The sequence below is a fragment of the Myotis daubentonii genome, chromosome 10, assembly GCF_963259705.1.
Source record: "Myotis daubentonii chromosome 10, mMyoDau2.1, whole genome shotgun sequence".
Taxonomy (NCBI): domain Eukaryota; kingdom Metazoa; phylum Chordata; class Mammalia; order Chiroptera; family Vespertilionidae; genus Myotis; species Myotis daubentonii.
Window position 1 is genome coordinate 48,305,307 of NC_081849.1, and position 26,752 is coordinate 48,332,058.

A 26,752-nucleotide genomic window follows, 5' to 3' on the forward strand; every position below is an offset into this window, starting at 1 on the left:
AAGATTATGTAGTTTAAGCATGATTGTTCATAGTTAAAGGGATTAATTACCCGCCTGGCACTTAGTTGAGGGGTTTTATTCCCTCCCTAACTTCAGGGGAAAATCCCTACCTGGGGATTCAACCTTTCTCGGAGAGGTGACCTTGGTTAAAACACAGCGCCAAGAAGGTGAGCAAACATATTAAGAACCGTATGCCATATATGCCAGGTCCCTTGAAACAGCAAGGATGGACCGGCTCCCGGCAATATATGTCTCCTAGAGTTGTTATGAAAATGAAACATGTTAATGTTTGTAAAGGTCTTAGAAGAGCAGTGGACACATAGTAAATACTACATAAGTGTTTATAAAATAAAATAAAAGCCAGAAGGAGTAAGTGTCATGGTTTAATTTTAATTTTGTGTATTTTCATCTTTGAATTGGTTCCTCTAGGTCAAAGTTCCTCAAGTTTGACGCTATTTGTACCTGGGGCTGGATTATACTTTGTTGTGGGGCTGTCCTGTATAGTGCAGGATGCTTAGCAGCACCTTGGCCTCTACCCACTAGATGTCAGTACCCCCCCATAGTGACAACTAAAATAGTCCCCAGACATTGACAGATTTCCCAATGGGGCTAGGTGTGTGTGGCAAAATCATTCCCAGCGAGAATCTTGCTCTAGATATAAAAATCAGTAGCCTAGAAATCTTGGGTTTATGTACAATTATTAGTAATGACAAAGTTATAAAGTGGAGTCAATTGCTACTTGTCACTACTACTGCAGACATTTCAAAGTCAAAACTCAGAAATTCGTTAGAAAAGTTTTGGAAAAATTGAGGTGTTGTTACCAGCTTGTTATAAAGCTTTGCTGATTTCATCACCCTTTTAAAAATGTCGTATTTCTCTCTTTAGTATAGTCTGGTCTTTTCCACTTCTCTGTGTACACATTTCCCCTCTGTGCCCCTCTCTGTGTAGCAACGCTGCATGTCTACCAGCAGGTGGTATCCATGAATAATTTGATCTACATCTTTTCCTTTGCAGGCATCATTAGATTATCTCTCCCACACTGCTGTGCGGAGGCTTAGCTGCTGAGCGTTCTATAGGGATATTTTTTCCTACATATTTCCCCTAACTTGGGAGGAAAAGTTTGAAATAGAATTTTCCCTTCCTTATTCTGAAGGTTTGCTATATGTTATATCTAGCAGCAGCTATTATGCATTACTCTACTTTATGAACAGGAAGGAATTACTTGTAAGCAGATTATTATTAGAGATAGTTGCTTTGCTGGATATTCAGAATGCTGCTACTTTGAGTACCCAGATTATGTTATTTTACTCTCTTTAGCTGACCACACTTTACAGCATTCCATAATTCCAATATGTCTTTATGGGAACTGGTTTAAGAAGGTAATAAAGGAAACCTGAATAATGTCTTTACCTACTGCATTTTAAATGCCCACAAAAGCTCTCTCTCGCCTCTATGCGTATATCACTGTCATACTGTTGATGCATTGTAATTCTAGTATTGATCATAATCATACGGAAGTAAACCAACATTTTCATATGACAGGGTATCCATTTATCATAAGAGCCTAAAATTTTCAGGAATATGTATATTAGATAGTAATATTATGGGTTATGTTATAGAAATTTCAGTTTATTATAATCTTGTCCCCTCTCATGTAACACGTTGAGTCTACCAAATTTTCCTCCTCTGGATTTTACATTCTGATTCTTAATTAGGCACAGGGGAAGTTCTATTCCCATTACTCTCTTGTCAAAATAGATCAGACCTGCTCTTTGAAAAATGGGTATAGGAAATCCTCAAAAATAATGTAGTCTGACACATTGAAGGGATTTTTCTATTTGACTTCCTCTAGCCACTCTACACTAGTGACAAAATCAGGTTAAGCCAATCATTTTCTTCGGCTTCACAATCTATATCTGGCCTTGTATTCCAATCAATATTGTAGTGATTGGCATTGATCTTGAAGAGAGTTGAAATGACTGGTTTAACTGTACCTTGGTTAGGTATAGATCCAGTGTTAGAAAATTGTTCCTCATGAAATTATGATGGAACAAGTGACCCCTAATAGAACTTTGACAGCTTAGTAATAATAGATTATCCTCGCTTAGTAAAATAAAGTAAGACTATTAGCTAATGTGTGCCAGGTAATTTTATACATATTCCCATTTAAAAAATTATTCTTAGCAGAAGTTTGGAAGATACATTTTTAGAATATTTCATGATTTTTTACATTATGATAAATTTTGTCTTTTTTATCTAAACATCATCATTCATCCTTCTTTTAGGTTTGTCAGTAAAAAAATTTTGTCATATTCATTTTTTTATTTTTAAAGAAACTATTCCTGAAAATCCCTACATGTACCATCCTGATCTCATTCCTATTTATCTTTCTCCAGCTATACTCCAGAATTTTGTGTTTATCTTCCCACATACATTTTTTTACTTCATATATTGTTCTGCCTGTTTTATAATAAATGGTCTCATACTCAGTGTTTCCTCTAATAATTTGTTTTGTTCAAATGGAATTGATGCAACTCTTACATAGATTCATTTATCCATCCTTCAGTTGAAGGAGGTGCAGGTTGCTTATAATTTGTCTCTATTACAGACAATGCTATAGTGAGCATTTGTATATATGTCTCCTTGTGTACATGTGTGAGAGGGTCTCTAACAGGGAATTACTAGATCATAGGAAATGCATCTTCAAATTTATCAGATATTCCCAAATTGTTCTCAAACGTACACTTTCTCCAGCCATATATAAGAGTTTTTATTATTCAACAATGTCATCAACACTTGGTATTATTAGACTTTCTTTGTGTGTGTGTATGTATGTGTATAAATATATATTTTTTATTATTATTTTTTGCCAGTTTAGGTGTGTGAAATTGTATCATATTATGGTTTTATTTTACATTTACATGATGGCCAGCATTTTGTTCTATGTTTATTTAATAGTAGGTTTTGCTTTTCTGAAAAATTGTTTGTTCTTGTTTTTTCCTATTTGGTTGTTTGACTTTGTTCTTATAGATTTACAGACTCTCTCTCCCACTTTAATATTTCCTTAGGTGAGCTTTAATAATTTGTGTTTTTCAAGGAATTTGTTCATTAATCTAAGTTTTCCAATTTATTGATATAAAGTTATTCATCTGTAAGGTCTGTAGTGGCTTCCTTTCTTTCATGTGTGGTGCTAAGATTTGTGTATATTTTTCCTCTTCAGAGATCTCTAATTTCATTGATCTTTTTAAAGAACAAACATTGGTTTTATTGATTTTCTATATTGGTTTTCTGTTTTCAATTTTATTGATTTCTGCCTTTGCATTTTTTATTGTCTTCCTTTTGCTTGCTTTGAGTATAATTGGCTATTGTTTTTCTGGTTTCTAGTGGAGAAGATTAGATCTTTGATTTGAGGCCTTCTTTTCTTTCTTTCTTTTTTTTTAAAATATATTTTTATTGATTTTTTACAGAGAGGAAGGGAGAGAGAGAGTTAGAAACATCGATGAGAGAGAAACATCGATCAGCTGCCTCCTGCACATCCCCCACTGGGGAATGTGCCTGCAACCCAGGTACATGCCCTTGACCGGAATTGAACCCGGGACCCCTCAGTCCGCAGGCCGACGCTCTATCCACTGAGCCAAACCGGCTTCGGCCTTCTTTTCTTATATAAGCATTTAATGACTGAAAATTCCTTCAAAGTACTGCTGTAGTTGCATCCAAAAATATTGATGTGTTGTGTTTTTTATTATCAATGGTTAAAAACATTTTGTCACTTTCTTTGTGATTTCTTCTTTGACCTATGAGTTGTTTAAGTGTAAGTTGTTGAATTTCCAGATATCTGGGGCTTTTCTAGATGTATTATATTGGTGATTTATATTTTAATTCCATTTTGGTCAAGGGAAAATATTGTGTAAAATTTCAATCTTTTCAGATATTTTTAAGGTTTGTTTTATGGTCTATCTTCATGTATATTTTATAAGTGTTTAAAAAGAATCTGCATCTTCAGTTGTTGGGTGTAGTGCTCTATCATTGGCAAAAAGTTACTGTGGTTATTTTTTCCAGCTTTTTGTAGATATAATTGGCATATAATATTGTTGAATTTAAGATATACAGTGTGATAATTTTTTAAATATATATATATATATATATATATATATATATATATATATATATATATATTATTGATTTCAGAGGGGGAAAGGGAAAGAGAGATAGAAACATCAATGATGAGAGAATCGTTGATTGGCTGCCTCCTGTAGCTCCCTCTCCCCCCCTGCCCCCCCGCCACTGGGGATTGAGCCCACAGCTCTGGGCATGTGCCCTTGACCAGAATCAAACCCAGGAGCCTTCAGTCCACAGGCCAACGCTCTATCTACTGAGCCAAACCAGGTTGGGCCAGTGTGATAATTTGATATTTCTATATATTACAGAATGATTACCACAATAAGGTTAGTTAACATATCCATCACCTAACATAGTTACCATTTAGGTTAATGAGGTTATTAATGTCATTTTTCTGTGTCGCACTGATATATATTTCTATCTTTACCATTTTAGTTTTTTAAATTTCTTTCAATAGATTCAAGTTGCCCTCTAAAAGTGTTTTTCTTTAGTATTTCTTATAGTGCAATTTTGTGAGGTATACATTCCATTAATTTTTGTGTATATGAAAATTTCTTCATTTCACTTTCATATTTGGAGTATATGTTCACTGGATATAGAATTCTTAGTTGACAACATTTTTCTTTCAGTCTCATGAATACGCAGTTCAATGTCCTGTGGCTTGAAGAGTTTCTAGGTTACCTATTATTTAATCTTGTTATTCTACATGTATTATACCATTTTTCTCTGGCTGTTTTCAAGGTTTTCTCTTTATTTTTGCCTTTCAGCAGCATGATGAAGCCTAAATGAGTATGGTGTGTCTAGAGGAGCTTTTATTTTTATATTTTAATCTTGCTTGGAGTTGATTGAGGTTCTCGGATCTTGAAATCAGTAGAGAAAATCACCAGACTCCAAATATGGCTTTATATTTCTCTACTTTCCAAGATCGGATTTCTTTGTGGTCTCTGTTAGAATTTTCCCTGTGTCTCCACGATGTATCCCACTATGCATAGTATAGTCAGTTTATACTCTGAATCTTGGTTTCACTTTTATTTGGTTCTTAGACTGCCACAATTTCCCCCTATACTTCCGGCTTCTTTCCCAGATCTGAACTCTAATTTGTGGAACTTTTACTTGGTAAAGTTGTGCTTTCTTTTTTCTGCTGCCATTTTCTTATTTCTCTTCTTCGGGAACTTCTACTAACTTGTAATAGATTTTATTTTTACACATTCTATACTTCCTCTTTTAAAAAATATGTTCTATTCCTGACTAATTCAATATCTAGCTTTCAATCTAATAACTCGTAAAACTTTAGCTGTATCTATTTGTGGTTTAACTTTTTATGTTTTAAATTTTGTTACATTTTTCTGTTTCAAATTCTTATTTTATATCTTTAATTTACATTTTTTTTTGCCATTTCGATTCAATAGTTATAATGTCTGATAGCTTTGGAGGGAAGGTCTCATCCCCTGTTGTTGTGACAAGTGATTCATCTTTATGCAGGGCCTTCAGTTCTAACTTCCTTCTTTGAATGATGCAAAAGCCTTGTTCCTTCCTGGACTTGGAGCTACAAGCCTGTTGGTGACAAAACCCAGCACTGGTCCACTCTGCAGAAGAATCTGAGTGCTCTTTAAAGAGATACCATGCAGGACTTGTTTCCTTGTTTGAGTGACAAGTAGAATTCTGAATAAATATATAACACATGTTTTAAATTCTATTATTTGTAGTGACAGGTGGTTTTGATCCAAACTAGATTAAATAGTCATACATAAGTGGTTATTACTTTTAATCAAAGTTAAACAGAAGCAAGTGACAATCTCATTTATAGTCAGAACAACAAAAAGGAAATTAGCTCCTCATCTAAGACTTTGGCAAATGAAGCCAAGTAATTATTGTAGGAATAGTGATGAAGTGCCAGTCCATATATTGTCTAATATTTCTTCTCCTACATAATTATTCTGACCTAGGATGCTCAAAGAGCTACAGGCACAAGTCTTTTTTGCAGAAAATAAGCTTTAAGTTGTTTGTGGTTTATTTCTGGTTCCCATTCTTGGAAAGGAAATTGTGTCCATTTGTATTTTCAAATTTCCAATGAAACATACCTGTATATAAATTACTATCAATATAGATTTTATATTCTTTATTATCTGTCATCTTCTGTATGCAATTAATATCAAAATTATCCTTTAGCTTGGTCAAGAATTCACAAATCAATCTTTACATATGACTTATAAAAAATGCACTGCAAAAATATTTTTAATCATTAAGGTATTTTCCTTTAATGGATTAGATAAAATCATATACTTAGATTCAAGAACCTAGATCCTACTTTTGATAATTTGTTTGGTATTCAGTATTTTAACTTCCCTGAGTTTGTTTCCTCATTGTGAAATGAGAAGGACCAAGAAAGAAAATCATTAATGACCCTACTAATTTTGATATTTTGTATTAGGGATGTACTGAATTTAAAACACTTATGACAATTCTTAGTTCCATTCTAGCTTCCACACACTTTCTAATTCTTTCTCCAGCCCCCAAAGATCCAGATTGTTCTTATTCCTTTTCTGAGCTATAGATAACCTGTATAAGTGACTCTCAAATTAAGTACTTCAGATCTCTGAGAACCTGAAGTCCTTGTAAGTCCTTAACGGTATGAAATATTTTCTGTGGACTGAAAGTGGTTCATATGTATGCACTTTGATTTTTTAAATATAGGTACTCCTATGCTTACCAATATTAAAATAATTAATTTTAAATGTCTGTTAAATTAAAGGAAAATTCCTTAGTGATTAAAAAAATGTTTACAGTGCATTTTTTCCTAATAGGTATATGTCAAATTTAATTTGTGATTTATTGACCTATAACTAAAGGCAAAAGTTTTTTCTTGTTATTCTGAATCTTCTAAATAATGTATGATTACTAGTAAAGATGATTCTCATATAGGGATAGTTGGAAATTTTAGTTTTTGATAATGTTAGAAATAACTGATCTTACACTACTTTCTTCTATATTTTTAATTTCAATATGGGTTGCTAAAAATCAATCCAGATTTCAGTTTTTGGTAAGGTTCCTGCAAAATCCTATAGGAAAAAAACAAAGCATAACAATTTGCTATCCACTCTATGCCCCATAGCACTTTATATGTACCCTCATTTTTCACTTTTGATGCTACATATTAATTGATTATGTCCATCTTCCTACTGGATTATGGACTACTTGAGCATCATAATAGGTGCGTACTTGCATTGATTTCTCTCACAGTGTCTACCGTGTCATGCTGCATAGATAGTAAATGCTTAGTAAAAATTCTTTGGATTAAATAAAATGATTCTATGATTCTACTAGTAGTATCCTCAGAAGCTGCCAATAGATCAGAAAAAGTGAGAAGGCCCCTATTATTGAGGAAGTTGAAGTGGCCAAAGGACATGACTCCTGATCAGGATATCAGTCAGTAGAGATATTCTGGGATGCCTCAAAGGCTTGGGCGGATTAAAAGACCTGGGTAGATTAATTTTATTCCCTGAGGTTTTCAGAATTGGGTGATCAGATAGATGGGAGTGAGGTTGAATCGTCCTAAGGAAGGTTAGGCATTAGGAATGTGTTATATTTGCTTAATACCTTACAGTTTTCAAAATGTTTTAACTAATACATATTTTGTTTAGGGGTTCATTTTCTATGAAACCTATGTTCCATTTAATTATTTCATGGCTAGGTTGATATCTAAGAAATTAAGGTTGAGAAAGCTCCAGAAGATTACTTGGTTCTTTGATGATACTAATGTCCTAGCAACAAGCCTAAATGTAGTTACAAAAAGAGAATATAAGGGAAAACTTACTGAGTGATCCAGTGGTGGTTTAGTAAAAATCAGGATGATTGAGTTAAAGTTTTATCAGATATCCGAATGTCACTGGAATCCATCCCTTTTTCCCAGAATATCTGCCTACTTCATGGTCTGGCTTATTCTATAGTTTTCTTAATGGTGTCTCTACTTCTTGTGTACATTTTCTTACCAAATTCGTCTCTTACATTGTTGCTAATCATCCTTTTAAGCACCAACCTGATCATGCCAGTCATCTGTTTGGAAACTTTTGACACTTTTCCCACCCTGGAGAATAAAGTGTAATGGTTAGCATGGCAGGGAAATGCAGGCAGAATTTCTCTGATGTGTAACCTTGGATGGTCTTTCTAGGTTGCCAAAAGGACTAAGGTCTCCTGTTCCTAGTGAGACTGCCAGTGTCTCCAGGTGGTAGGCAGCTGGGTTTTCTGGTACTTTTCTGAGCAGTTGTCACTTATGCTCAGACTTTTTTTTTTTATGACAAAGCAATGTATTTCAACCCAAACTCTGCAAAGACTAGCTCAGCTAGCCCCGTAAGAAGAAAAACAGTCAATGTGGGAATTGTCACATAGGAAGTGGTGTGGTTTCTCTACTAAAGCACAGCAACCTGGTGTGTCCTGCTTCACCTTGTTCCCAGGGAGCCCTCCCAAGGATGCCATAGGACGCTGAGAGACGGAGAATCTTTGAAACCATTGCACTTCTGCCCACTGGTTTCAGCCAGTATCAGATCCTTTGCAGTACTAAAGAAAAAGGAGATTCTTCACCATATACTTCCAATATGCCTTCTAGCCTCCCAATATTCCTCCTCTCCCCTCGCCCTGTTTATCCCAAGCTGTTTGCTGTTTCTCCCATATGTTACACATTCATATCTTCACTATTTCTGTTGACAGTATCTTTTCTAGCCCATTTGCCGGGTAGTCCTACTGTCCTTGGCCACCGTAACAATGAAACAGAGCTGTTCTATATCTATTGGCTATCTACTTCACTAAAGTCCCATTTCCATTCATTATTCTTCCAAGGAAGCAAACTCTGTTGTTGTTTATTTCCTCATCTAGAAAGCTGTCTTTGTAAACATATCAATCGGTTATTGTTTAGCCATGAACATATGACTTATTTACCCAGACAGAGACAACAGTGTCAGTGGGAGAAGAAATAGGTCTATGGTATTACAGAGTGCTAAATATGTATGTTTGGATTTTCATACTTGTACAGAACTTCAAGCCTCTCTTTGTTTTCCTTTTTATTCTACCATGTTTTCATTCAGCTTTCATTGGGTTTTCTATACAAACTGTTCCCCAAGATAGTTCCCAGAACTGCCTGTTTCCATAATCAGGTTTATAATTGAGATCATTGAACTATCATGTCATTATAAAATAAGGAGTTGTCTAATATCTGAAGCTCTTTCATTTAGACCCCATGCAGTTCTTTGTTGCTGATAATCCTTATACTAGGTGATTATACCCAATTCCGTGATATGCTTCTTTGATAAAAATTATTCAAAGAGCCCGATAATTTACTTTCCATTTTATCTTATATAGAGGCCAACAAAAAAGCCATGGAGTGTATTCAGTGTCAAGGATGGGATTACTTTGGCTGAAGCATGAATTAACTGTAGGAGGAAAGAATAAGTTTGGAGACTATGATAGGCAGGATTTTTAAGATTGCCCCCACGACTCCTGTTCTCTTGATGTACAAATACCCTCTCGCACTTGTTCAATTAAATACTAATCTTGGTACTCCTTTGAAGATACTTTACAGATGAATTAAGATCCCAAATCTGTTAAATGTAAGATAGGCAGATTATTTGTGTGGATCTGACCTGACCTTAAAATTACTTAAAAACAGAGAATTTTCTTTAGAAGATTACAGAACAGGAAGCCAGAGATTCAAACCACAAGAAAGATTTGGGATGTCACTGATGGCTTAAAGATGGAGAGAGGAAATGAAGAAAGCCTCTAGGTTCCGAGAGCAGTTCCTGGATGACAGACAGCAAAGAAATGGAGACCTTAGTCCTATAGCTACAAGGAACTTAATTATGCCAGTAACAAGAATGGGCTTAGAAACAGATTTTCTTCCAGAGCCTACAGACAAGAACTCAGCCTTCCTAACACCTTGGTTTCAGCCTTTTGATGCCCTGAGTAGAGAACCTTGCTATGGCTGCCCCATGATGGGCTTTTGAATTTATAAATTGGTGTTTTAAGGCATTCAGTTTGTGATAACTTGTTATTGGACAATAGGGAATGAATACAGAGGACATTGTAGTTATTGGAGTGAGAGATAATATAGTGTGGACTATGGTGGCGGCAGTGGACATAGAGGAAAAATAGGCAGAAGTAAAAGATATTCTGAAGCTCAAATTGATATGACTTAGTGACAGATTGGGGGACAAGGGAGATGGGTTAGTTAAAGCAGGTGTCTGGTTTGTCATGATTCATGGTTTGTCATACATTGGAAGACCTCCATGCTAAGTGGATTATAAAGTGGTTGTGTGGGGTGGAAAACATGAATTGGGCTTTACATGTGTAGAGTTTGATGTGCCATTGAGGAAATTAACAGGAGATGCCAAGTAAGCAATTGGTTATGAGTCATTGATGTATTGGTGATAAATAAAGCCATGGGTATGAATTATATCACCTGTGGAGAGTATGGCATGAAAAGAGGATGGAACTTTAAGAATCTTAACATTTAATGGCCACGTAGAGGTCAGTAAACTCACGTGGGAGACAGAAAGGCAATCTCTATGGAAGAAAAAGAAGCACTGTGTCATGAAGCCAAGAAAACAAGTCTTTTGCTCTAGCTGGTTTGGCTCAGCGGATAGAGCATCAGCCTGCAGACTGAAGGGTCCCGTGTTCAATTTCAGTCAAGGGCACATACCTTGGTTGCAGGCCCAGTGCCCTGCCCTGGTTAGGGCTCATGTGGGAGGCAACCAATTGATGTGTCTCTCTCGCATCAGTGTCTCGCTCTCTCTCTCTCTCCCCTCTCCCTTCCACTCTCTCTTAAAAAAAAAAAAAATCAATGGAATAATATACTTGGGTGAGGATTAACACTAACTATGCCCAGGGCACATGCATAGAGGGTCGATCCCCAGTAGGGGGCGTGCAAGCGGCAGCTGATCAATAATTCTCATCTTTGATGTTTCCTTTTCCCTTCCTCTCTGAAATAATAAAAAAAAAATGTAAAAACAAAAAAGAAAGAAAGAAAATGCTAGGTATAGAAAACTCTAAAGACGTTGGCTTGTGAAGAGATCAGGAGGTGGCTGGAGGTGTTTGTTTTCTTTTTTCCTTTAGGAAATACTTAACATATTTAAAAGCCAATTAGAAGGATCCAATTGAAAGGAATTGTAAACATATTAGAAAGAAGGAGGAATATGTATCATAGTTTCCTGAGAAGGTGGAAGAGATGACATCCAAAGTACATACAGAGGTTAAGATCCTTAATTTAACAGGAATGAAGGGACATAGATAGGTTTTCATATTGACAGGTTTGCATATTAGGAAAAAGGAAATAAATGCCATTCCAGCCTAATGGCTTCTCTTTTCTCCAAGAAATATTGTTATCTGTTGAGAATGTGGGGAGGAAAGGAGGCATTATAAATGCAGTTCTTTGGGATAAAGTCTGAAGTAGTCATTGTGAAATATGAGGAAGCTTAAATGTCATAATATTAATGGAGATTTTCCTTTCATCTTTCCAGCAGTTGTTAGCCTTTACCTTTTCTCACTTGGAGGTAAAATTAATCTATAATATCTTCTTTCCTTGAAATATGATGGTGTATTGTTCATACTATGATAGAGATAATTTCACTGTATTATAATAATTTGTTAATGTGTCTTTTCCAATAGGCTGTGAACTGCACAAGACCATTTCTGATGTCTTAATTTATCTTTGTCCTCCAATAGTTTATCAAATAATAAAAATATATTATTATTATTATTATTAGGGCCTGACAAAAAGAATAAAAATAATAATAATTTTTAAGAAGAAAAGTTAACCTTTGTCAAACACTAACAATTATCACTTCATTCATTTTGCTAAGTACATTTTCATTTTCTTATTTATAATTTAATGTGTCCTTACAACCACCCTAATTTGTCTATTTAATAGATTAGGAAAGTAAAGCTTAGAGAGGCAGTGTCTCCATGGTGATACTGCTACTAATTGGAAAACTCTTTGAAGCCCAGGTCTGCCTAATACAGAATCCCATGCTTCTGACCACTACATTTATGGTACTTATTAGAGATATTTAATTAGTAAGATTCTCCTATTTCAGAAGATGTTTTTGCTGAATATTTAGAAAATATTCTTTCTTAACCTATTGAAAAGAGAATGACATTACAGAGCAAAAATGAAAAGGAAAATTGATGTGGGAATATTCCAATTGTCCTAGCCTGCTTGGGCTTCCATACCAAAATACCACAGAATGGGTGGCTTATAAATAACAAAAGTTTATTTCCCACAGTTCTGGAGGCTGGAAACTCCACGATCGGGGTTGTTGTGGCACTGTCAGGTTCTGGTGAAAGCCCACTTTAGAGTTGCAGACTGCTGATGTGTAGCTGAGTTCTCATATGGTGGAAGGGCAGGGGACCTCTCTCAGGCCTCTTTTATAAGAGCATTAATTCCATTTATTGGGCCCTGCCTCCATGATTTAGTCCTCTCCCAATATTATCCCCTAATATTATCTCTTTGGGCATTGGGCTTTCAACATATGAATTTTGGGGAGACACAAACATTCAATCAGTTACACCAACCAAATGAATTAGAATTCAGTATCGCCATTACTGCATCATACAAAAAACATATAAAGCAACTTAGTTTGGTCAGGCATAAGTGTCTGCTAAGCCTATTCCTTAATGAAGGTGAAAACAAAAAGCTTTGATTCCAGGGCATAAAATAATCTTATAGTTAGTTATTGAGACAAAAATTGAATCACCTCAGAAGCTGATTTTAAAATTAATTTGGAAAGTGGTTTCATGCATTGTGGAAATTCAGTTACCCAATTCAAATTCAGTGAGAAATGGCAGCCTTGTTGCTATTCTCCATTGTGCTGTTTTTAAGGAAAACATACAGAAAAGAAGGATACAAAGATAAAGAACACCATTTAAAAGTAAATGGAAACTCTATATATGTGAATCATTCCTGGGCTGATCATGTAATATATATCTTATGGGTCATTTTCTTTATTTCTTAAAAGAACACTCCATGAAAGAATGAAAAGGAGAGGACGCCACTCATTACATTTTGTCACTTACAGGAAAAGAAAACCTAGATATAATAATGTTTAGTAACCTGTGAATGTGATTGTTCCCATAACGCTTACATTGTCTAATACCATAAATCAACCCTCTCAAATTTAGAAAAGTTTATCCCAAATATCTATCATAATTATATATCTCAAATCACTCTTCTCTGTTGGAAATTTTTTAAATTAAGATTTGGAAAATTTATATTTAAGTCTAAAATATATTACATAATTTCGGAACAGAGTGGCATGAAATTCATGCTATACCTGCTTATGTATATATATTTTTAACTAAAAATTAGTACTATTTCCTTAAAGCCTAATTTCATATTGCTAAAAAATAAAGGATTTTAGTTTAGTTTAAGTTCTTTTTTTTGGAGAAAAATATTAGAAAAATACATTAAAAGGATTTATTAGTTTTTCTTAGAAATAGAATAAATTTTAGGATGTAGATTGAAGTATAATTATAGTTGAACTGTGAAAATATATGAAAATATTTTATTGTATAATTGTTTGATATGCACAGATTTTATATATAAAATTATTGACTGGATTATCTATATGTTTTAGTAAAAAAGTGGCAACAATACAAATCTTTATGAACTGATGAATGGGTTTATATAACACTAGATATCTATTCAATTGAATATTATTATGCAATAAAATAAATTAAGAATTGCTGCATATTCAACAAAAGTAAATCTTTAAGCATTATTCTTAGTTAAAAAGAGCCAGTCACAAAAGACCATGGATTATATATTTCCATCTATATGAAATGTCCAAGATAGGAAAAGGATGAGACAAAAAGTAAATTAGTGGTTCCTCAGACCTGGTGTAGATGGGGAGGGCACTGGAGAGTTTATTTACTGTTAATGAGCATGGGCTTTCTTTTAGGGGGGACAAAGTATTTTAAAATAGGTTGAGACAATCATCACACAACCCTGTGAATATAATAAAAATGTTGAAATTGTACATTTGAAGTAGGTGACCTCTATGGTATGTGAACTATAAATCACAGCTGTATAAAAAGGAGTCACGGTGGTGTCTGGTATCTTTCAGTTGAATTATAAGCCAGTTGGTGACTAAGTCATGAATATCTTCATTATGTAAGTGATGAATATCTCCATTCATACATATCCAGTACAACTCTCACTTTTTTCAAACAAAATGTGAATACTTTTTTGCATAAACTGAACCAATAGGAATGGAAATACTGCATTATTTTGCTTAACACCATAAACACCTACGGAAACTTCTGTGAATCATTCCAAACATGATCCAGAATTTGCTCCATAGTCTCAGAAATTTTCTTCTGAAAGACAATATTAAATTAAAAATGTAAAATAATTTTTAGCATAATATAATTGATAAAATATCGTAGCATTACCAGTCATGAGGCCTAAAGGAGTAAACCATGTCCATTAAGCTGTTTGATATAACTTCTCCAGTCTTGCCTTCCTTATTTATAAAATGTGTAACATAATTCTACTTCAGAGAATTGTGAAAATTAAGTTAGGTAATAATGCAGGTAAGACCACAGATAAGTGTTTGATATTATGACAACTACAGTTATTATTGCTTTTTGGTATATATGTATTGTTATTGTTATTTTGGTGACCATGTCTAGAATTGACAATCTTTGACCTTATAGGACTCTCGGATACTGGAACGGTAAGTGTCAGATACTTTCCCTTCAGGATTAGTAGATTGGTTAAAAGCTGGGGGAGGGGTGGGAGGGAAGAACAAATTATTCTATATAATGTTCCTATTGTCTTTGTGGTCACATTTGGTGAGAGTCACATTTTACCACTCAAATCTTGGAGCTTCACTTTATTTTCAAAGTCTTGAGTTCTCCGTTTATGTGTAAAAGAACTGGATGTCATGCCCCATCTTATGATGAGAAGGTAAAAACTCCAAACTCTGTGGCAACCAGTTCTGAATATACATAAAAAGCATTACAGATTAAACCGTGAGATGCTATTGGGTGTTTTTGTAAAACCCTTTGTAATTGTATGCATTGACTGCAGTATTGAGCAACTCAGTTTTCCCTCATTACTGCAAAACAAATTCTTCTCCAAGTACAGAGATGTGTCTCTATTGTGTGACATTCTGACACCTAACTTACTTCTTAATTACTCCTCAGGAATAAATTGTTTATAAAATAAAAATGAACCAAGGAACTCACTCAGATTGATAAACTCTTTACTGTTTTTAAATGAAACTACATAAGAGAATAGATTTTCCTCCTGGTTAACATCCAGTTATCTGGGAATAAGAAAAAAAAATGAAAATTGAGGGGAAAGGAGTTTGGAAATATTTTAGAGATCGACCCTGTCAGATGCTCACGCAGTTCCTTTCTAATAGGCTGAAAAGAAAAAAAAATGCTCCCTCGCTGGAGGTATATACTTTTTAAATAGGAAAAGGAATTTTCCACATTGTTGGGGCTACTGTACATTTTAGCTTAAAAGATCATTGTCTTCTGTGCACTTCTCAGAAGACTGAATATGAAGTGGGTGCTTTACTGCCCTTTGTAAGTAGGAGAGAACAGAAGAAAATCATTACTTCGTTAGTGTCTGTTTGTTTGTTTTACTGGTTGTTTACTATTTGGTGCTTTTCTTCTTGCTTCTGTTATAATTGAGCTACCCAACGTTGACGTTCACCCCTCCCAGACTTACTTCCTGATAGTAGATATTTTTTTTCCTTTTTGGATGGGTTAGCATTTTTTTTTCTTTTAAATTTTCCACTGATATTAGTTCAAGCTTACTTACAGTATGCATAATTTTGTCTGTGTCACAGCCTTATGGGAGTCGTATTTCCCATATTCCTTTGTACATGTGTAGTCAGTTACTAAAGAGAGTATATTGTCAGACCCAGGGAGTTGAGAGATTCCAGAACAAGGGATATGAGGTGAAAGGGACTTGGAGATCAGCTGTTACAGACTTTTTGCTTTATAGATGACTACACTGAGATCTAGTGGATGAAGCTGTGTTTTCCAAGATCACACGTTACTTGAGTGACTTTAGTAAATCCGCTTTCCCAGTCATCGCATATGTCTATGCTAAGCTACCTTTCTTGTGTTGTCAATAGAGGTCATTGGTGGAGTTGTTCAAGAAAGTGATAGCAGTGGTGAGTGCAGGCCTTTTTTCGACTGACCCACTTTGTGGACATTTAACTTAATTTTGGGTTAACAACACTACTATACATCAGGGAGGTTATCAAAGAGGGTGCTGGCCTTGGTGAGGCATGTGCCTACTCTCATCTATTCACACTGGAAAAGCAGAAACAACACTTTTTAGTTTGCTGTTGCTAATATAGGAAGCTTCAATTCTGAGTGTCCGGGATGTATATCAAAGGGCCAGTGGACAACATCACTCGCCGTAGCTCCAGATATCTGTCTTATGAGCTCATCTTGGTGTGAGTCTCTTCGTAGACCTATTTATTGAGTCCTGAATTTCAGTTGATTTAAAAATATATGTTCTGATTTATCTCAAGACCGATCAATGATTCATTACTTTAGAAAAACATTAATTTTTAATATCCATTTGTGATATCAAACTTTAAAAAATTAACTAAACTTGCTACTTTATTAATAAATCCATTGGAAAAAAGATATTGCGTTAGGCGCACTCATCTTTAAAAAATATGGCTACTTCTCTTTTGAAGCACTATTTGATTGTCATTTCTTATAAGAAAATATATCTATTTCATTGTATTTACTGGCTACAAATTGGTAATTTATTATGTTAAACATATCAATTAAAGTCCCTACAAAGCCAATCAGAAATTGAAATATACCTAACTAATTCAAATAAGGAAAAAACACTAACCAAAACAGAGAAATTAGTGTTACGCTTATCAGTGCAACTTTGGGCTCTCTATATTATCACTAAAACTAGGGAGAATGAGACTCCACAGTGCTAATTGCTGTCATCACATCTTGAATGAGCAGGACAGAAAATAAAAGGATATGTACACATTATGTACTTTTCTGAGAAGTTTTTTCTATTGCCTTTGAAGTTTTTGAAAGTATATTACTGTAACATACAGGCACTGGGACATACTGATTAGTTTAAAAAATGGTTAATGTATTAGTCAAGGTTCAAATGAAAAACACACACACACACACACAGACACCTTTCCAGGTCTTTCAAAAAAGGGGAGATTTAATGATGTAGATAACTATTCTTTGAACTTGGTTATCCTTTTTTAAAAAAATAGTAAGAATAGCTGAGACACCAAAAAGCAGAAGGTGAAGCAATCTGGATGGTTGCAACAGCAGGAGTACACTAACCCCCAGTGTTGGAGGAATAAATGAAGAGGTGATAGTACAGAGTTCAGAAGCTAGATACGTATTTCTTTTTTGTAATTCATTTTCTTTTGAGAGAGAGAGAGAGAGAGAGAGAGAGAGAGAGAGATTTGTTGTTTCACTTGTTTATGCTTTAATTCAGGGGTCCTCAAACTACGGCCCGTGGGCCACATGCAAATACAAATACTGTATTTGTTCCCGTTTTGTTTTTTTACTTCAAAATAAGATACGTGCAGTGTGCATAGGAATTTGTTCACAGTTTTTTTTTAAACTATAGTCCGGCCCTCCAACGGTCTGAGGGACAGTGAACTGGCCCCCTGTTTAAAAAGATTGAGGACCCCTGCTTTAATTAGTTGATTATTGTATGTGCCCTGATGGGGGATCCAGCCCACAACCTTGGTGCATTGGGAAAATGCTCTAACCAACGAGTTACCTGGCCAGAGCCTCAGAAGCTAGATCTATCCCTGCAGTTAGAATCATGGGGGCAGGTGGAAGGCTGTGTGATGGAAGTTAAAGCCACAAGGATATGTGACCCCTGCCAGAGATGTCACAGAAGTAGAGAATGAAGGATGGAAATACCCTGTATTTTACCCTGCTTTTATCCTCTGATCTTTAGCTATTTCCTTCTAATGGCCATGCCTTCTTGGAGAGTCAGAGGGCAAGGAAAAGACAAATAAATGAAGTTCCCCGTAATACTGAAATGAGAAGTGCTGGGGGTGGAGAAAACTTGGCAGGACCATTCACTGATATATAAAATAAGAACACCTAGAGATGCTCAGAAAGGCAAAGAAACGAAGGATGTCAGGGATTGCCACTTAACTAATTTAGTAAGAGACAACTCAGATTACAGCAAGCAACACTTGTCACTTAGAAATACATGGAAGTAGAATAAAACACCCCAGCTTTAATTCTGTGTTCAAAGCTCTTTACCCAAATGACAGCTTTGCTTTCATCATAGCTCTAATGGATACGAAATATTTGTGCAGATAATAACTCTGTCCCTATATTCATGTTAATGGTCTAGAGGTTGGCCTTAATCATTACCATTGTATAACCTATGCAGGATGTGTCTGACAAGTGATGGTATTGGCAACAATTTAGTCATAAGTCAACAAAGCTCTCATTATTTTAGCCATAATTATTGTGACTGCTTCCTTTATTTACTAGGGAAAGCTCTAGCTTCAGAGACTTGGAGATAACTTTATTTTCAATCAATCAGCAACTAATTCCTTAGTTGTCTATGTGACTATAATATGTAAAGTATTTTCGGAGGGGTAAGAGAAATGACAGCCCTGATATCTATTCTTCAGGGACTGTGACAACAACAACAAAAACCCCCACTGTATTAAAGTGCTTACTCATACTGACCAAAACAAAGCACACGATTGAATGCAATATTGAATGTAGACTGGCTTAAGGGCCTAGTCTTCCTGGTTGGGAATCTTGGCTCTGCTTCTTTCTAGACGTCTAATATTTTGCAGATTGCTTTTGAACCTAGTTTTTTGTATAGGGGTAGGGATAATATTACCTATCCCATGAGGTTGTTATGAGAGATAACTAGACAAGCAAAACAGCATAGCATATAACATGTAAATGCTCAAAAAATGGTAGTTAATAATAATAATAATAATGGCAAAAATAGATGGGCAAGACTTAAGGGGGAGTAGAACTGGGCTTTGAGGGATCAGAATTTAGATAGGTCAAGGAGGACAGTATTCCAGAGAGCTTTAGGAAAGGCTTATAGAGAGGGAAAAACACATTTGGGAAGAAATTTATAGAGCTAGTGGATTGGGAGAAAGCTAAGTAAAGGAGGAATATCAGATCATTGAAGATGTCAAAAGTAAAATAATGATAGGGTTCAATCTCTATTTTAAACACGGGACCAAAGCAAAGAAGTTCTTTTAAATTGAGATATGGTTAACATGGAATAAAGTACACAGATCTTAATTTTGAAATTTTGAAAAATCTGAATGAGAAGAATCTAGGAAGATCTATACTTTAAATTAAATGAAATATTACAATAAAGAAATGAACAAATGACATTAAAGATGTAAGGATTTGGAAATATATGTATATATTAAAGATATTTAAATGTACAAGGAAATCTAGAAGTATCCTCTAAACTTTATGCAATGATCCCAAATGATCATGCTGCTGGTTAGAATTGATCAGGAGGGAAGTTTACTGTAAAAAGTGAGAGAAGTAAAATAGGCTCACTTTGTAGAGAGAATACAGTAAATTATTGAAATTAAAGGAGAATTCGGAAACATAAAGACAAGTTGGAGAAAGATATAGAATGCTATATATTTAAGGCTTTTAAGACTGGGACAAGCTAGGAACAGGTGGTGTTTTCATCAATAGAAAGGGAGTATTGACTTCTGCTTCTGGCAAATGTTGGACCCATTATTCATATTAGATCTCTGTTTGAAAATGACTCAGGCTATGGGATAAAATGTAAGTATATTTTTAAATGGTTCTGGCCAGTTTTTCAGTGGTTAGAGCATCACCCACGACTGGACTTGTAGGGTCACAGGTTCAATTCCCAGCCAAGGGCATGTACCTAGGTTGTAGGTTTGTCTCCGGCCCCTGTTGGGGCACGTGTGGGCGTGTGGGGCTCAATCAATTGATGTTTCTCTCTCTCTCTCTCTCTCTCTCTCTCTCTCTCTCTCGCTCTCTCTCTCTCCCCTCTCTCTCCCCCTTCTTCTCTATTCCTTCCCCTCTCTCTAAAAAATCAATGGGAAAAATATCCTCTGGTGAGGATTAAAAAATGCATTGGGGGTAGTATTTAAAGAAAAATATAGCCCTTGATGCATGTAGTATTAAAAAGGAGCTAAAAATTAAAGAACTAAGGTCTTTTTCAAGATGTTAGGATAAAAACTAAAATATTAAAAGTAAGAACATTAACTTAAGACAAGAAATTAACAAAATAGAAAATAAACATGCAATTGAATAGATCGGCGAGGACAAAAGTTGGTTCTTTGAGAAAAACAAACATGACTGGCAAAATTTCATTGACACTGATTTAAAACAATGAGGCACAAATATCAGGAATAAAAAAGGTGACAGCATTATAAATGATATAGACATTAAAACTTTTAACAATGTATTACGGATAACTTTATACAATAATTTTGAAATTTTAGGCAGAGTGAATACATTTCTAGAAAAATATAAGCTACTATAACCAGCTAAGAAGAAAAAAAACTGAATTTGAATTAAAGAATTAGACTAGCAATCAAAAATTTTTCCACAAGTGGAATCAAAGTTTCAGTGACTTCACAGGTGACTATTACCAAATTCTCAGGGAAGAAAGTATTCCAATTTTATACAAAATTTTCCAGATAATCTGAAAAAACATTTCTAGCTTTTTTTTTTTTTTTTTTTTTAGTGTGGTATAATATTGATGCCACTACTATTTGAAAAGGATAGAATAAAATAGGAAAATTGTAGGCCAATTTCAATCATGAATAGAAATGCAAAAATCCTAAACAAAATATTAGCAGTTATACTTAAGGAAATACAAAAGGATAAAAATGACTGGAATTTAAGACATGCTCAGTGGTTGAGCATCGACCTATGAACCAGGAGGTCACGGTTCTATTTCCAGTCAGGGCACATGCCCAGGTTGTGGGCTCAGTCCCCTGTGTGCGGTGTGCAGGAGGCAGCCAATCAATGATTCTCTCTCATCATTGATGTTTCTATCTCTCCCTTTCCCTTCCTCTCTGAAATCAATAAAAATATGTATTAAAAGAGTTTAAAGGAAAATAATTATATTTTTGTTTCAATATATGCAGAAAAACCCAACATTTATATAAGGTAGAAATTTTAGAAAACTGAAGAAAAAAGCAAAGTTTCTTAATCTGGTATAGCTTATATAAAAATATCTATAATAACATTACACTTAATAGCAAAAACAAAGTTTTTTCTTTGAGATTATTAAAAAGACAGGAAAGCTTGCATTCTTAATATATTGATAGATTTTTAGTATTACAAGGTGATTTGTTGAAAGTTGTTGGATATAAATTCAATTAAATTTTTAAACATTATTGGAGTGATGTCAGCAGAAGTTGCAGAATAAAAGACTTCCAGAAATCCTTTGCCCATAGAAACAATAGAGCGCTAGCAGAAATTCTGCTAATTAAACTTATCAGAATTATGGAAATTAACCAAGGGCTTGCAGCAATCTGGGAAGTATTTAGTCAAGAACAGCAGATGAATCTCAGTAAGATGATTGGCTTTTTTTTTTTTTGACATGTTAACTTGCCTTATTCCCAAAGTAGGTAGACTTTTTTTAACTAGTATCAAGATTATTATTACTTTCTAATAAGTAAAACAACATGATTCAGTAACAGGCATATAGAACAATGGGCAGAACAATTTGCCCAGAAAATATTGCATGTGTATGTGGACACTTAATATATGAGAAAGATGGCATAACAGTGGAGAATTGTAGACTTCATCAAAGGGGCTGGTGCAGTTGGAATCCATATGGAAAAATATGAAATTAGACTACTATTATCTCATACTATATCCCCCACCCCCAAATTCCCAGGTGCACTGAAGATTTGATTGTTAAAGGCAAAACTACTATTTAAAAAAATTAATATAGAATAATATTTTAGGTTTTTGAATAGGTAAGACTTCTTTATATTTTAAAAATATTTTTATTGATTTCAGAGAGGAAGGGAGAGGGAGAGAGAGATATAAACATCAATTATGAGAGAGAATCATTGATTGGCTGCCTTCTGCACACCCCCAAATCAGGGGATTGAGCCCACAGCCCGGGCATGTGCCCTGACTGGGAATCGAATGGTGACCTCCTGGTTCATAGGTCAATATTTACCCACTGAGCCATTCTGGCCAAGCAGGGAAGACTTAAAAAAAAAATAGAAAAGCACCCACTATAGAAGTGATAGATAAATTCAGTTACATTAAAATAAAATATTTTGGTCCTCTAATTTTAGAAAAAAGTGAAGACAAGCCACTTTAGAAGATGTGAGAAAAGATACTCACAAAACATATAATAGACAATTAACTTGATTTGGGAATATATATATACTAGGGGCCCGGTGCATGAAATTCGTGCACTGGGTGTGTGTGTGTGGGGGTTGGGGAGTGTCCCTCAGCCCAGCCTGCCCTCTCTCACATACTGGCAGCCCTCAGGCGTTGACCCCCATCACCCTCCAATCACAGGATCGGCCCCTTGCCCAGGCCTGACGCCTCTGGCCTAGGCATCCGGCCTGGGCAGCAGGGACCTGCAGTGGCGGCAGGGGGGTGCCGCGATCGCGCGGGCTCCGCCCCTGCCCCTGCAGGATGCCTCTGGCTGAGGAGTCCGGCCCGGGCAGCGGGGAGCCGCAGCTGCAGCGGCCCCACGATCGTGAGCTTCGCTTTAGGCCCAGGCAAGGGACCCCTAGCTCCTGGGACTGCCAGCTTCGACCGTGCCCAGCTCCCATCGCTGGCTCCACCCCTACTTCCTGCTATCACTGGCCAGGGCAGAAAAGGCACCTGATTCTCCCTGATTCTCCGATCATGGCTGGGGGGCAGGGCAAAGGCAGCCCCAGGGCTGCCTTTGCCCTGCCCCCCAGCTCTTAGCTCCCCCCTGGGTTTCCAATCACTGTCAGTGTCAGGGGGTCTCTTCCTGCTTTCCCTTTCACCTCCCTGCATTGTGCCTACATGTGCAAATTAACCGCCATCTTGTTGGCACTTAACTGCCAATCTTAGTTGGCAGTTAATTTGCATATAGCCCTGATTAGCCAATGAAAAGGGTAGCTCGTACGCCAATTACCATTTTTCTCTTTTATTAGTGTTGATATATATATATATATATATATATATATATATATATATATATATATCTTTCCTACATCTCATAAAATCTGAAATATACCTGGACAAAAGTATACCATGTTTAATCTTTTAATAATCAAGGATAAGCAAAATAATACTATAAAAGCAAAAACAGTACTAATCATAAAGATTTTTTAAAATTTTAAAATTAGAAAATACCTATTCTGTTAAATTGCATAGTTGGTTCTAACATTTCATTCCTCTGTGATACAACTACACATGTGCATCCTTGCATAGCTTCTTGGTGTATAAAATGAATGTCCTCATTCCTTGACTTTGGGCTTATGTAATTTATGATTTGTTTTGACTAATGGGTAAGTGTACATGACATAAACAATGGCTTAAATTGGGCTTACACTGTGGGGCTTGCTCTTAAGCTCTCCAGCATTTCCCTACAACATTCCTATGCCTGTCCATGTAATATATGGCATCCACAATGTTAATAATCTGTATTTTGTTTGAATTTGCTTTATCAGTGAGCAATATGTAAATTATGAAATGTTTCATGCACTCAAACTTACACACACAAACACACACTCACACACACACTTTTGGCCTCTGTAAGTTGTTTTCAGTGTTAGATCATGATCCGTCTTTGGCTGTTTTTTTAGAAAAATGAGGAAGTCCGTTATGCTCATTCTGAATGTGCTGCCTTTCAAGTGTTTTCTCCCTCTTGCCTTTCCAAAGACAACAAAGTTGACCCAGAGGAGTTTGTTTAGTAGTCTAAAGAATGACTTTTCCTCTGAAACTTTGGAGAAGGTATCGTGAATGGCTTCTGCAACTGGCTCCGTTTTGGATATAACGTCAGTCCAGTGTCTATTGTGTGTAAAATGCTGTATTGAGAGCTATTTTATTCTCTGCTTTTGTTTCCAATTGCCTCTTTTGCAGGTCTCTGGCCAATTTTGGTAAGACGAAACTCATTCAGCCAGTATTTATTGAACACCTGTTGTGTTCTATCGATGTTACAGTGAATGACTAAGTCGCTGCTTTCCTACAGCTTACATCCGATTGAAAAATATAAAATCTAATGCTGTACTAGCAGATTCCTCAATGCAACAGGTTCCACTAAAAACTTAAAACGGTGTCACTCCCTTTTCAAAGTTCTTTGCCTGACAATGCTCGCTACATGTGTTTGCTTGGGTTGCTATCACAAAATATCACGGACCAAGTGGCCTAAACAACAGAAGTTTATTTTCTCACAGTTCTGGCGACAGGCAGTTCACGGTCAATGTGCCAGCAGTGTTGGTGTTTGGGGGGTGCTCTCTCCATGGCTTGCCGTGTGCTCACATTGCTTTTTCTCAGTGTCTTCATGAGGAGACTCTCTGTTGTCTCTTCTTATAAATTCACTGATCCTATTGGATCAGGGCCCCATCCTGTGACCTCATTTAACCTCAATTAATTCCTTACTTAACATACAGCCACGCTGGTGGTTAGGGCTTCATTATGTGAATTTTCGGGGTGCGGGGAAGAGTACATCACTAGCAGTCTGTAACACTTGCTGATCTAGTTCTTCACCCTCCTCCTGACTCAGAGATTTCATTATTGGGACTGCCAGTGCTAACTTCAATAATATCTCTAGAACAGTGCTTTTACCTATACTATCTAGCTCAGGCTCTTGGCTGATTCCGGACTCAAAGCCTATTATCATCACCAACTAACATTGATTAAGTGTCTGCTTATTAGCTTCCTTTATTGGGGCACTATGAAGCTTGACCTTATGAAACTGACTGTCAGTGACTGTCCAAAATCAAGCCTCTGACATATTTCCTACGTCCCCGAATGTCCAAAATGAAGTCTGTGACATAATTCTTACCTCCCTATCTGCCCTCTCTGAGACCTCTACATTTCTGCTACCAGTTTCCCACCTATGGACTGATGCTGTTTTACTCCTCACTAGATGACAAATGCCTATCATTTCTAGAAATGCTGCCTAGTGACTTTGTATCACAGATATTTCCCTAGCAGGCTTTGTGGGGCCACCCATGACTTCACTGGGGCTTGCTCTACTCCCATGTCCTCTATTGTAGTACATTTGTTAGCACCAAAGCCAGCGATTGTCTCAGGATTTTACTAAACTCAGGAAATCAGATAGATGAATTATTTGTGGTTTGTATCTCAGTTGTCTCTGAGAAACACACAAATGGGTGAGCTATTCATTTCAAAAAGATAAAGGTGGTGTGTAAACCCATTTGGACAAAGAAGTTACTTATTGAACTGCGGATGATTATATCAGGTATGTCCTCTAAGATGAGACCCGTCAATATGACACAGGTGAATATTTCAGAACTGAGTGCTTCAGGCAGGGCAGTTGTGTCATAGCTATGGCTTATGTTCCCATCCCAAGATTAACAAGACCCCAGGAGATCGTCTCTACTTGAATGGAATGAATTATTCAATGGACAAGGCAGATTTAGAAGGTTTTATCAGGCAAACTAGCACAGGCTCACTTTCCTGTCCAGGATATGCCTGTCTAAAAAACTTTTCACAGATAAAGATTCTTACAAGTTGGATGCTCGTATAAATATTTTCTATTTTTTTGAAAGATGGCTCGATATTTCAGTCACAGGTTCAGTCATTCCATAAGATCCTATGTGATTAGGGGTATACTGTGTTTCATTAAAAATATCCCAGCAGGCACAGAGAAAATCATAAAAGTAGGTTCTTTCTGTGGATTCATTAAATCATTAGTTTATTGCTAGGTCAGTCCAGAGATTCTATAGGGACATGTCACTATTCTCAGCTAGAATAATGGAACGGGTTCTTTCAGACACATAGCGATCAGTTCTTATATTATTCTGACTGCTTTGGGATCCTACTGTTTTTCTCTCCTAATCCCTACTCTCATGATAGTACGATAACCAGGCAAATGTTAATGTGATTATTCATGCAATGATAATTAATATCAATCATTTATACTTTCGTTTAAAAAAATTTTTATAGACCATAAAGATAAATCATTTGTATTTACAAGCTGAGTAGGGTAAATCCAGCTCCCATACAATTTGTGAAGTAAAATTCTTGTAGAAAAGAATTTATGTATTATATAAAATCTGTAAGAAAAGTTCTAAAAGTTTAGACTTTAATTTATCATTTATCTATTTTATCATCTTTGCTTCCTTTACTAGTATAGGCTTTATATCTCCCTATCATTTCAGCTGTAGTAAGTAATTATATTCACCTTTTTGTCTATTTCTCTGACTTGAGTCTACTCAGCTAAAGACATGTATTTTTCTTCTTTGTATAAACAAGCACCTAAAGTCTAGCATTTATTTTGCACTTAACATAAGTAAATAAATGACTGGCTTACACACAAGTACCCATTTTCCCCTAAAAACAATGATTAGAAAGTTTTTTTTCAGTATTGCCATGAGTTTAGGAAAAAAAGAAATTTGAAATAAGATATCTGTAAACCTACCTTTAAGATATCTGT